We start from the raw sequence: 14,609 nt of genomic DNA, 5'->3' as shown, positions 1-14,609 counted from the left end.
AAGACCAGACAAACACCCAGCCCTCTGCCTCGACCCAATGGTTCTCCAACCTCATCAGAAGGCTTTCACCTCCACAGCAGCAGGTTTTGCATATGCCAACGCCAACCCTTTCCACCTCACCGTGTACTAGGGACAGTTAGTGCAGCGCCACCTCCTGGCGTTATTTACGTTTATTTTGCAAAGCAAATATACAAAAAAACAAATACTTTCAACAGGGTACATTCTGCTCTGTACTGCGACGCAGCGCATACATACACTACATAACAATACAGTTCCAAGCATACAAATAAATTACATTCATCCATCCTGCGGTTTGATGCCTGATGTGTTGCGCAGAGTTATGAAACCCCGAAACATCACATCATGCATGACGCCGCATTACCCTGAAAACAGTACTTCAAAAACGTGTCAAGAAATGCCAATGTCATATACTGTCAAAGTAGCATTCAACTGGGCGACGGGTGTGATGGGAGGGGGGGGCCAGGGGAGGAAAAAAAAGAGTTCATAGGCCCGAAGCTATATTAAACTGCCAGTGTAAACATACAGGTGGGGGAGGGGGAGGGGAAATCTTCAGACGTCCTCTTCCTCCTTAATGTCCATCAAGGTATAGTCTCTCAGCAGGCTGAAGATCAGTCTGTGACAGTCCTCGATGGACATCCTCTGCCGCTGGTGAATGAGGCGCTTTTTGGCATACCACAAAGCATCCTTAAAGCAACACAGCACCCGCCAGGCACTGTCAATGTCCTCCTGTGAATGGGTTCCACAGAAAAGAGCGTTTAACACACCAAAGTGTGTAATAGCAGTCTGTGGTACAAAGTCTTTAAGTTCAGGTTCCAAGGCCCTCAACAGGCCCTGTGCAAAGGGGCACTCCCAGAAAACATGGTAAGCAGTTTCCTCCTGGATGATACAAAAGGGGCAGTGCCTGTATCTGCACGGGTTTCTGGCATGCAAGAATGTCCTGAGCGGCACTCCCCCTTGGATTGCCATCCATGCCAGATCTTTGTGCCTGTTGGTGAGTCTCTTTGAAGAAACATTCCTCCAGACCACTTTGCAATTTTAAGGAAGCCCAGCATTAGCCAGGCATCAAAAAATTCACCGAAACTCATGGTTGTTCCTCTCCACGGAAATCTTTAGTAAAAGGCTCTATTGCAAAGCCTGTGGCGTGCATAACACAACCCAAAAACGTCACCCGGTGCAGTAATAAATGTGCACACACATAAAGAGTGAAACACAAAAAAACTGTGACGGGTGCATCGTCAAGTGGCCCTCCGAAAAGGGCCCAGCTCTGATCCCCCGGGGCGTTAGGCTCCTGGCAGGGAAAAGAGTAAACTGTGGTCCATGCAGCCAAAGCCACATGGACCCAACATCCTCAGAGGGACTGCCGAAACAGAACCCTCCTCGGTGGGGCTCGCCCCAAAGGGAGACCCCATGAGAGCAGGCGAATTAAGCCAGAAGGCCATGTCCGCCCACTCCCAAGACTTTCAGAGCAAGCCCGAGGACCAGCACCCTACTCGCCACACATAAAGTGCAGTGCACCAACAAAAAAAGACAAAAACGTGACAAACACGGGGGTAAAATAAAAAAGAAAGTGGGGGAAAAGGAAGGTGGGAGAGTGAGTGGAAAGTGGCCACCGTGCAAAGGCGATATTTAAGTTTATTTTGCAAAGCAAATATACAAAAAACAAATACTTTCAACAGGGTACATTCTGCTCTGTACTGCGACGCAGCGCATAAATACACTACATAACAATACAGTTCCAAGCATACAAATAAATTACATTCATCCATCCTGCGGTATGATGCCTGATGTGTTGCACAGAGTTATGAAACCCTGAAACATCACATCATGCATGACGCTGCATCACCCTGAAAACAGTACTTCAAAAACGTGTGGAGCGGGGTCATCCCGTCAGAACATTACGACAGGCCATCCCCGCTGGAACTTTATCCACGCCATTGTAAATATGCAAGTTACTTTTAAGGAATTGTGCATTGTGGGATTGCAAGTAGCAGGAGATATGGACTCCATTGACTCTAAGGAGAAACAGACCACATTTCCTACAATGCTCTGTGCTTTTTGAACACGGGACGCCTCCGCACAGACTTATGGGGGAGGTTACTTAAAGAAAGGTGCGGCTGATTTTGCTCTCTCTGGACCTGCACTTCTCTCCTCTGCGGAGCTGTTGACAGGACACAGTCGTGTTGTTAGGCCAGAAGCCTGGGCCTAAATTCAGCGAGAGACCTGCCGCCCGGAAGGAAGCAAGACTCCAGCATCCAGTCCACGTACCCGGAGATCGCAGAGGCAATCCAGCTGTCAGCTGAACCAGTGGAACACCCTCGCCCGGGATCTTTGAGCTGTGGAGCGGTGATTCACCAGCGCTCCTTCTGAGGAGAATTCAGGCGGATCGGCCTGTCGGGTGAGAGAGCACTTGCTCAACTTCTTACTCTCCGTTTACACAGAACACCTAGAGCCACCTCACAGGCCGGAGACATGTTCTCGGCCTCAACCCGAAACCCAGAGGCCCAGTTAATTGTTCGGGCGTTCATAGCAGTGACTGGCGCTGGCGAGTGCCAGCCCACCACCGTCTACTGTTCCAGACATTCTGTTTTAAAGTTCCATTACCGATTGCCACTTTGGATTACATTTTCTTATGTGCACCAACTGGCCACGACGTGCACATTAACCGTTCTGTAGGATCGCCCGCTAGAGGGCACTCGCGAGTATAGACTGTCCACCTTAGTTTAAATGAGTGGTACCATTCTTAGCTAGGTCCTTTTTACTGTCATTAATTGCTGATTCCTGCAAGGGCCCTAGCGAATCATAGTGAGTTAATGTTTATTAATTGTGCCTGTAATTATAATCTATGCTTGTTGCCTCAAGTGCTCACCAAGTAAACTTATTATTTTCCATTTAAACATGTCCACGGTGTAAAGTGTATTTTCTCGCCTGGAAGAACCACTGCTAGCAATTAATTTGGTTGCTGTTTGAATACTGCTATTGTGACCCCGGTTCAACAGAGGTCACAATATCTCAACCACCAGGTTTCTGATGTGTCAAGGGAGGGTTCGAGCTAATTAATAGGGGTGAGCTGAGCCAAAAGAGAGTAGATCCCAAATCAACCAGTGGCTCCTTCAGGGGTAGCGCTACAGGTGGGGGCTCGTCTGGGATTCTACTCTCAACCCATCAAAATTCTCCCTCTATTGAACCTCGCCCCTACCAAGACCAGCCATGGACGCAGCTGCCGCATCCAAGTGGTGCAAAGATGAGAATGTTCCTGTAAAAAAAGGCTTAGTAGGAAAAAGTGAGGGGAGAAGCATGGAATGAAAAAGAAGCATGCTCAGTCTTGAGAACTTTATCCCAAGGAAGTTTTGGGTGATGCGACTGGAGGTTGACAAGACTAACTTACACACTTATGTCCTGAGTGAGTGGAAAGATGAGGTCCCACAATTCCTGAGAGTACATAACATAAAGACCGCCGATGGTAAAGAATTTTTCCTGATACAGCCTGAATCAGAATCGGCTGGCCCCTCCTCCTCTACTGCAGCCTCCTCCACCTCTCCAAGCGGCCTGGTCCCCAGTGGAGCCCCAGGAAAACCTGCAAAGGGACCCGTCAAAACACCACTTAACCTCTTGACCACCGCCCCATGTCCAAAAGACGTCCTGTTTTTAAAGATGGATATCTTGGTAACGGCAGCAGCTGCTGCCACAACCGAGGTATCCATCTTTTCAGTGGGCGGTGGTGTATACGATAACGGTGGTCTCCGCTGCAGATTCACCGCGAGATCGCCGTTATTGGTGGCGGGAGAGGGCCCTCCCGCCGCTCTCCCGCGCCCTCCGCCGCTTACCGGAGCCGTCGGTAGCGGCGGAGGCGATCGGGACTGTTTGGCAGCTGTGTGGGGTTTGCGAGTAAAGGAAAAATTTCCTTCACCCGTCCCCATAGCTCTGCTGAGCGGAAGTGATGTCAAAACGTCAGTCCCGCCCAGCGTCTTAAAGCAACATTTTTTTTTTGTCATTTGAAAAAATGACAGTTTCAATTTTTTTTTTTGCATTTTATTCTAAATATGAGATCTGAGGTCTTTTTGACCCCATATCTTATATTTAAGAGGACCTGTCATGCTTTTTTATATTACAAGGGATGTTTACATTCCTTGTAATAGGAATAAAAGTGATCATTTTTTTTTTTATTTCAGTGTAAAAAATTATTAACTAAATAAAAATAAATAAGAAAACAAAAATTTTTTTTTTTAAAGCGCCCCGTCCCGACGAGCTCGTGCACAGAAGAGAACGCATACGCGAGTAGTGCCCGCATATGAAAACGGTGTTCAAACCACACAAGTGAGGTATCGCCGTGATCGTTAGAGCGAGAGCAATAATTCTAGCCCTAGACCTACTCTGTAACTCAAAAAATGCAACCTGTAAAAAATTTTAAACGTCGCCTATCGAGATTTTTAAGGGTAAAAGTTTGACTTCATGCCACGAGCGGGCGCAATTTTTAAGCGTGACATGTTGGGTATCATTTTACTCGGCGTAACATTATCTTGCACAATATTAAAAAAAATTGGGCCAAATTTATTGTTGTCTTATTTTTTAATTCAAAAAAGTGATTTTTTTCCAAAAAAAGTGCGCTTGTAAGACCGCTGCGCAAATACGGTGTGACAAAAAGTATTGCAATGACTGCCATTTTTGGATCCGCTGGTCTGTACAGACTCACCGAATCCATCCGTCCGAAGGGATCCCCCGCATGCGTCGCAATGATTCAACGCATGCGTGGAATTCCTTATATGACAGCGTCGCGCACGTCGCCGCGTCATAATCGCGGCGACGGCGCGACACATCATCGCCAGAGGATTTCGGCGCGGATTTCAATGCGATGGTGAGTACACTCCATCGCATTAAAATCTGCTGAAATCCTCGAGAGGATTTATCCGCGGAAACGGTCCGCTGGACCGTATCCGCGGATAAATACTCCCGTGTGTATGGGGCCTATGTCTCGTAAACACCGAATCTGAAAAACAAGCCCGGTGGTAAAGAGGTTAAATATCTCAACCCGGAACTATGTGCTGTTCTGGAAGAAATCATAGCCCAGTGTAAAAAGGATTCTACAGACTGCTTGATTACAGGTTGCAGGAAGCTTAGAGCCTTCTCAGGAAGACACCCTTTGCCATCCTCAGAAGATGGTTTCGAGGAATGGATGGACCAGGCCATCCAGGCCCTGGAAGAGTGGGGAATCCCAGATAAGAATAAGAAGCAGAGGATCATGGAAAGCCTCAGGGGACCAGCGTTAGAAGCTATACGCAACATCAAACTTAGTAAGAGTAATTGCACTGCCCAAGATTATTTGGACGTCCTACAGAATGTATGAGCTCCGTTGCCAACTGGAACACTGCTTTCAAAAGAAGGGGGAAAAACTCTCTGAGTTTGTCAGTCGCCTAGACAAGATCCTGCACCGGATGCTGTTAAAGAAAGGGTTAGAGACAAAGGATGTGGACAAGACACGCTTCCAACAGGTGGTGAGAGGAGCCCAACCCATGGATCCTATTGTCTTCCAGTTGCGTGCTCAGAAAGACAGCGGATTGTTGAGATATCCTGACCTGATCAGAATTATTCGACAAGAAGAGGACCTCTTGGATCAGAAGAGCAAATACCAAGTCACAGAAACTCCTGCGCGAGTGCGCGTTGTGGCCACTGAGGACAACAACCCCCAGGTCGAACTTTTAAAGACCCAAGTGTCTCAGTTGATGGAGATAATAGCTGTCTTATCTGGTCAAGCAGGGTTCTTCCCATACCAACCTAGGAGAGAAAAGATTGAGGGGCCTACCCATGGACCCTACAACCCGCAGAACAAACCAAAAAGGTCTAATGCCTGCTTCAACTGCGGAGGGATAGGTCAAGTTAAAGAAGTTTGCCTCAGCCCGGTTAATGCTCACCAATTAGCTTTCCAGCCGGTGGAAAACTTCAGAGGGCCCCGGTGAAGGAGTCGACCGGGGGCCCACCCACTACAGCTGGCTCCAATGTAAAAAAGGAAGCGGAAAGACCAAAGGAGAGGGACCCTCCTAGGGCACCCCCTCATTCCCAATCACGTGATTGGGTAAGAACCGAGAGAAGCACTCACAAGAGGAGAGTGAGGGTTCGAGTTAAAAGGGAAAAAGAGAAAGCTATGCTTCAAAAGTTCCCTGTGGATTTAGTGGGGCCTTCTCCACTAGTGCCCATTCAAATAGAAGAAATCTATACTAGGGCCCTTCTGGATACCGGAGCACAAGTAACCCTCCTATATAGGGATTTTTACGACAAGTATCACCTGCCTTTGCAAAAGTTAGAGGAGCTGGAGATATGGGGAATCGGAACTCAGAGTTTCCCTTATGATGGTTATCTATCAATTCGCCTGACTTTTGACCCCTCAACTGCCGGAGTCGCGGAGACTTTCGATACCCTGGCCATAGTCTGCCCTCGGCCTCCAGGGGCCAATAAGAGTTCCCTCATCATAGGGACGAACACGGCTTTAGTTCGAAGACTCCTGACCCCTTTAACCGGATCTGCGGAGCCTCAATTCAAAGGGTCCATCCAATGCTAAGGAGAGTGTTACACCAGCTGGTGATGGAGAGAAATGCCCCTGAAGAGGGAGTGGGAAGAATCTGGCGGTTAGGGAAGTCCATGAGAACCCTACAGCCTGGAGAAGTGACCTGCCTCAGGGCTTCAGTGAAACTTACCTGGTTTCAGCCAGGCCCGTTTCTTGTCCTTGAACCCAACCCGGCCGGGACTTCAGAGAGATTAGAAGTGATCCCATTGAAGGTACTGGAGAAAAATCGTGGATGGGTATCTGTCAACATTCGGAACCCCACCAACAACCCTGTGAAAATGCCAGCCAGAGTACTACTGGGCCAGGTCCATCAAGCCACCCCCGTCAGCCCTTCCGATCTGGCGAATGAAAGGAAGACAGAAGACCCAAAAAAAGAGTCACCAGCCTGATGGCATTGAACTTCCACCAGAGTGGAAGGAAAGAATGGAAGCTCAACTTGGTAGATGGCAGAAGATTTTCTCTAATGCCGCGTACACACGGTCCTTTTTTGTGATGAAAAAACACGAAATTTTTAAAAACGTCATTTAAAATGACCGTGTGTGGGGAAAACGTTGTTTTATGTCTTCTGAAAAACGCCAAAAAAAAAAATTCGAACATGCTTCAATTTTTTATGTCGCTTTTCGTTTTTTGTGTCATTTAAAATGATAGTGTGTGGGTAAAACGATGTTTAAAACAACGTTTTTAAACCCCCGCATGCTCAGAAGCAAGTTATGACGCAAGCTTGAATGGAACAGAGTGCCTTCGTACGTGCTGAACGTAACCGCGCTTTGCTAGAGCATTTTGAAAAAACGATGGTGTGTAGGCAACGTCGGTTTTTAGAATGAAGTTTGAAAAACGTTGTTTTGTTTCATGGTATAAAACGTCGTTTTATTTCATCACAAAAAACGACCGTCTGTACGCGGCATAAGACTGAGTTTGACGTTGGATGTGCCAAGAGCGCCACCCACTGTATTCGGCTAAAAAAAGACAAGCCTTTCAGGAAGCGGGTCAGACGGGTCCCCTTGACGGACTTGGAAGACCTCAGAGAGCAGCTTGCAGAGTTAAAAAGGGCTGGAACCATCCGAGAATCCAGGAGTCCTTATGCCTCCCCCACAGTGGTGGTAAGGAAGAAGAATGGCTCCCTGAGATTGTGCATCAATTACAGGACCCTCAACAAGCGGACCATTCCTGACCAGTACACCACCCCTCGGATTGAGGATGCATTGCAGAGCCTGTCAGGAGCTAAGTGGTTCAGTGTAATGGACCTGAAGAGTGGTTATGGCCTTCTCAAGAATCAGAACCCAGTGCTTCGTTCCTGCCCTCATCTGAAGCGACCAGAATGTGCTTGATGAAGAACTTGAAGATGAGGTTGATTTGTACACAGCAGAAGATCTCATGGAGGCCTCAAGCTTACCAAATGAAGATATGAATGAATCTGGAGACGAGGAATCTACTGTGCCAGATAACGAAGATAATGTTGCCCCTCAGAACATTGAAATAGACCCGATTCTCCCTAACCCCTTTGTGCCAGAAGGACCAAAAGAAAGAGAGTGACTTATAGTCAATTGGTAGAGTGTTCTGAAGAAGCCATCCTCACCTCAAAAAGATCCAATGTTTTGAGTGATCCTCCAACTGCCACTTTAGTGGAGATCAACCCCTGCTCACCCCCTGACACATCTGAATCTAGCACCTTAGTGTTAGGAAACCATGGACAGGACAGCCTGCCCACCCCAAATGATTGGTGGGAGGTTCCCCTGTCCGATTTATGCCAGTCAATGAGTTGTTTAGCTTTAAACAAAATACGAAGTGATGCCCTGAGTTTGTTGCCTTGCATGTCCTAACAACCCTTTTTCTCCACTTGTATTGAGAAAGCATGTATCAGGATCCATACTTTTGTCCTCTTTGGGGACCAAAGATTTCAGGTGGGGGGAGTATGTAGCGGGGTCATCCTGTCAGAACATTACGACAGGCCATCCCCGCTGGAACTTTATCCACGCCATTGTAAATATGCAAGTTACCTTTAAGGAATTGTGCATTGTGGGATTGCAAGTAGCAGGAGATATGGACTCCATTGACTCTAAGGAGAAACAGACTACATTTCCCACAATGCTCTGTGCTTTTTGAACACGGGACACCTCCCCACAGACTTATGGGGGAGGTTACTTAAAGAAAGGGTGCGGCTGATTTCGCTCTCTCGGGACTTGCACTTCTCTCCTCTGCGGAGCTGTTGACAGGACACAGCCGTGTTGTTAGGCCAGAAGCCTGGGCCTCAATTCAGCGAGAGACCTGCTGCCCGGAAGGAAGCAAGACTCCAGCATCCAGTCCACGTACCCGGAGATCGCAGAGGCAATCCAGCTGTCAGCTGAACCAGTGGAACACCCTCGCCCGGGATCTTTGAGCTGTGGAGCGGTGATTCGCCAGCGCTCCTTCTAAAGGAGAATTTAGGCGGATCGGCCTGTCGGGTGAGAGAGCACTTGCTCAACTTCTGACTCTCCGTTTACACAGAACACCTAGAGCCACCTCACAGGACGGAGACACGTTCTCGGCCTCAACCCAAAACCCAGAGGCCCAGTTAATTGTTCGGGCGTTCATAGCAGTGACTAGCGCTGGCGAGTGCCAGCCCACCACCGTCTACTGTTCCAGACATTCTGTTTTAAAGTTCCATTACCGATTGCCACTTTGGATTACAATTTCTTATGTGCACCAACTGGCCACGACGTGAAGCATTAACCGTTCTGTAGGATCGCCCGCTAGAGGGCACTCGCGAGTATAGACTGTCCACCTTAGTTTAAATGAGTGGTACCATTCTTAGCTAGGTCCTTCTTACTGTCATTAATTGCTGATTCCTGCAAGGGCCCTTGCGAATCATAGTGAGTTATTGTTTATTAATTGTGCCTGTAATTATAACCTATGCTTGTTGCCTCAAGTGCTCACCAAGTAAACATAGGCCCAGATTCTCAAAGAAGTTACGCCGGGGGCTGAGACTTCCGTTTCCGGGGGAGGAGTCGGAGGCATGGCGGGCTAGCGTCTGTGCTAGGAGAGTCTAGCGGTTCCCCGTGCACCTAAGGACAGGAGAGCGGCTACAGCGGTCTATGCGGCTACCCCCACCACCTCCTGCCTGCGCTATAGAGGAGAAGATAAACCCTGCATACCCCATTGCTGATGTCGTGGCGTGGTCGAAGCGGAGGGAAGTGCAGCCGGGGACCCCCTGCTCAGCCAGGACACTCGTACATCACGCGGTACATGACGGTGAGGGGAGATTCCCAGACGGCGCGTGAGGATCACGGGGTAAGCAGAAGGAGTTCACTGACAGAGAGCTTTGCATCTGCAGCAGTAGCCGTTCCGTCATTATCAGCTGCTGCTTCTTTGGAAATCCCCGCCACAATAGAGGCTCTACAACGTGCAGCATTTAAGGAGAGAACGGAGGGGGGAGCGCTGGTGTCAGAGTTTACAGGAAGACAGGTGAGAGACATTGCAGACTCTGAAGGCTTGGCATTGCAGGCAGACAATCAGTCACACTCTCCCCTACTAGAACTGCTTCAAAAAGACACAAAAGCGCAGTCACCCCTGCTCTCATCAACAGTACTACCCCAGCAGTCAAAGAGAGCATTAGACTCAATAACGAGGACACTATCGTATAATATGGAGCAGGGACTTAATGATCTAGCTCATGGGAATTTAAGTTCGGATGGCGGGGGAATCAGAGGCTCCGTACCTTTACCTATTGATGCGTTAGCACAATCTTGCCAACATACAGGGAAGGAGGAGATGGACCCCCCCCCAGATAACAGGCAAATTAGTAGGCTTATCCAGGCACTCCCTACTAAGGAGGATATCCAACAAATAGTAGCCAATTTAACTGCTGCAATGATGGGGGAGATTGAAAAAGTGCGCATAAGCGTAGTGGAGATGGAGCAAAAGGTCGAGAGATGTGGGGAGCAGCAAGACTCTATGGAGGTTAGGTTGTGTAATTTGGAGGAGAGAGTGCAGTCCCAACATCACCAACTAACCAGGCTACAGTTACAAGCAGAGGAAACGGACAATAGGAGCAGGAGGAATAATTTGCGCATAAAGGGAATACCAGACAAATTGGAAGGGCTGGAGCTGAGAGAAGTGGTAACCTCCATTTTGAACAAAATCCTGAAGAAACCCCCAGAAACATTACTGGAACTAGATCGTGTCCACAGAGTCCCTATAGGGAGGTACCAAGACCAGGCGGCGCCCCGAGATGTGCTTTGTAGGGTCCATTTCTACAGGACAAAAGAGGAAATTCTCAGGGTAGCCTGGAAGGAGGGAACTGGCGGGGTATTTGAAGGAGGGGAGATCCACATATTCTCGGACCTTTGTCCCCAAACCAAGAGTAGAAGAAGACTACTAAAGCCTCTATTAGAATATATACGGTCCAACGGCGCTACCTATCGGTGGGGCTTTCCCTTAGCTCTAATAATTAAGAAAGAGTCAACAAGTTATTACTTGAATGAACCATCTCAGCTCCCTAAACTTTTTCAATTTTTGGGGGTGGGTCCAATAGAAGTGCCCAATTGGCTGGTACTGCCCAGAGATTTTGGAAGAATGTGAACTTGTTGGCACCAGGGGCTTCTAACGCACATGGGCATTAGGGGCTGGCAAGCAGCAGTTATGAAGATCTCACAGAGGAAAAGACACACCTAGAAATTTTTTTTTTTTTTTCTTCTTTCTTCTTTGTTTTTTCTATTTTTTTTTCCCTCAGATTGGTATTTTTTTTTTTTTTTTTAAGGGGGCAATTCCTCTTCTTATGTCAGAAGGAGGAAATTATTAAGGAGAACGCTACCGGAATGTACCCGTATGGACTTTTTTTTTTTTTTTTTTTTGGGAGCTGTATGTTTTGTCTTTCGTTCGGTACAGGGACTTACGAGCGGGCCAATGACTGATTAGATCTTAGCAACAAGAGTAACAGAGTGGCGAACTAAATACGGACCATGCATTATATATATATGCGGCCTAGGGCAGTGGGGGGTTCTCACACACTAGATGCTTGTAGCCTGTCTTATTATGGCTGTTTTTTTTTTTTTTTTATCTCCCTTTGCTGGTGTAGTATTTTTTTTTATTTTTTTATTTTTATTTTTTTTATTCTCCTTTTTTTTTGTATTATGGTACCATGGTCTATCCCCTTTGACGGTGACCGGATTGGCCCAACTGTTTCCAGGGGTATTACTTGACAAGGTTGATGTGCTCCGGAGTGGTGTAGGGGGGTAGAAAGCTGGAACTATAGAACGGCTACATGGTGGACAGGGGTATAGTAAGCATTGAATGGTTTTATTTTGTGGAAGGCGTGGTCTCTTCTGTTATTTTTCCCACCCGAGGGAGTCACATCACCTTTAGTTCTTTCTTTTTTTTTTATTGACCTTTATACCCGGCCATTAGGAACAACAGAACCCCCATCTATAAGAGGAATTCACGGTGGGGAGTGCACAATTAGTACTGGCCCTGTCTCTTTATCTCTTTGGGGATGTCCCCAAATCCAAGGGGTAGGGGTTGGGTGGGGGGGGGGAGGTTTGATCACAGGATACTGACACAATTTGGAGGATCACGTAGGAACTATCACTTAGGGAAGGGGCTCTTGCTTTTTTTTTTTTTTTCTGGATGGGGGGGGGGGGGAGGCGGAAGGGGGGATTGGGAGCCACTAACACAAATAGAAACACAAGAAGATAGCACGTAGGGTTTTGTGTTTTTTTTTTTTTTTGGGGGGGGGGGATCCTAGAGGTTACATTGTAGATGTGGTTAAATAGTTTTGTTGTGTTGTTTATAAAATATATATTTTTTTTTTGGGGTCTAAGAAGGGGATAAAGGGAGGGGCTTTATGGTCTTAGAGCCAGGGTGGGGGGGGTGGGAAGTAGGTAAGGGATCGGGGGGAGGGCGGTGAGAAGTAAGGGGTGCTGGAGGGGATTTGGGGGCTACCACCAACTGGAATGGGACTCAAGGGAAGTAGATAAGGGGTGAGAGGGGGTGAGTGAAGAAGGAGGGATGAAAGGGAGGAGTGACTAAAGAAATTAGGGGGAAGTGAGGTACCATACCTATGAGTTAATTGTATAACAGATAATGATCTAGCAAGGGTTAATAGGTTAAAGATTAACACAGCTGACCCCATAGATGTGAACTTAGGAATTCTAATCTTTCTCGTTTTATTTCCTTTTTTTTTTTTTTTTTTTTTAATCTCAATGCTTGTGGTTATTTCTGGTGAGCATATATGTATATAATATTTAAAAAAAAAAAAGGTTAAAGTAGGAATAAGAGATTACTCAGGGGAAAGGTCCAACATAAGGGGTGTAAACTGCGTATAATGAGATTCATTGGCCGGGTGCCCCGAGGCCTATGAGTGAGAGGAAACAAGGGCAGAGGGGGGGGGGGGTTAACGGACCTGTAAAATAAAGAAGAGGGGCACGGGGTATGAGAACTGCGGGAGACTCTCCGCTGTGCTTTCACACTTTCCCCAAAGCGTCTCTCCTCCTTATAGGAGGGAAGTCGGAGACGCATTGGGCGGGGGGGGTCGGTTTGATCACCCCCGTTTTTTTTTTTTTTGGCACCTGGACAGCTGGACGGAGGTCTTGAGTTCGAGCCATAAGGGGGGGGGGGAGTAAGAATTTTTTTTTCCTCTTTTTTTTTTTTTTTTCCTGTTGGACACTGTCCCTGGGTTACTCCTGCGGGTCGCCTCCCTTGTCCAGTATACATCACTATTTCGGGAGTGAAGATCAGTGGGTCCCAGAGAAGGGGATAACGTAGTATATAAAGGAGAATGAGAGGGACTTCGGAAATGCATAGACTAAACATAACATCATATAACGTGAAAGGCCTAAATATCCCTGAGAAAAGAACTAAAGTGATGATAGAATTAGGGAGATTAAAAACTCAAATCGTGTTTTTACAGGAAACCCATTTCAGACAGGATAAGATTCCAAAATGGAAAAATCAGAAATTCCCAGTGGTGTATATGGGGGCATCCCAATCCTCAAAAGCAAATGGGGTAGCTATTCTTTTAGCAAAAAATTTAATCTGGAAAGAATCGACAGTGGTCACGGACGAGGAGGGCAGGTTCATATTGATAAAAGGGACAATAAATGATCAGAAGGTTACACTAGTAAACATTTATCTCCCCAATGAAGACCCTGTGGCTGCCCTGAGTAAATTTGCAGAAATAATAAATGAAAACAAAGAGGGGGTTCTAATCCTAGGAGGAGATATGAATATGCTACTAGATCCAAGTATAGACTCCTCCAAGGGATCATATGGCATATCCAATTCTAAACTGAGACAAGCAAGAAATATATTGTACAATATGCAACTAGTAGATAGTTGGAGGTCTCAACACCCCCAGGATAGAGATTATAGCTTATATTCCAACAAACACAAAACTTACACACGAATTGATTATATTTTCCTAGACCGAGCTGTACTGATGAACTTAAGGGATACCTCAATCGGATCTATCACAATTTCGGACCATGCCCCAGTTAACTGTACTATTGACTGGGGAGTATCAGGATTTAGGGAATGGAATTGGAGGGTTAATGAAACCTTAATTAAAGACCCAGAATATGAGGAGTTGATAGGGCAGGAAATAGACACATTTTTTGAAAGGAATGGTGTGGATGAGACATCCCCACTCTGCAGGTGGGAAGCGCACAAGTGCTATTTGAGGGGAATGTTAATATCTATGGGGGCCCACAGGAAGAGAAAATTAGGGGCTAAGGTGGACACTCTATTGAGAGAGATTAAAATAACAGAAAATGAACATAAGAGAGTGCAGAACTCAAGCAATGAGGAGAAATTGGTATCGTTGCGAGAAAAACTAAATTTATTATTGATGGATAAGGCCAAAGCGCAGTTGAACAGATGCAGAAGAACTTACTACGAATTCGGCAACAAACCCAGCAAGATGCTTGCGAATGCACTTAGGGAATCGAGATCTAGGAAACACATAGAGAAAATAAAAATACAGGGAGATAAGTTAGTAAGCCCCTCACACTTAATAGCAAAAGCTTTCAAAGAATATTACAATGGTCTATACCAAATAGAT

The sequence above is a fragment of the Rana temporaria genome, chromosome 1 (genome assembly GCF_905171775.1).
Source record: "Rana temporaria chromosome 1, aRanTem1.1, whole genome shotgun sequence".
In the NCBI taxonomy this organism is placed as follows: domain Eukaryota; kingdom Metazoa; phylum Chordata; class Amphibia; order Anura; family Ranidae; genus Rana; species Rana temporaria.
Note: the sequence above shows the minus strand (reverse complement) of the source record.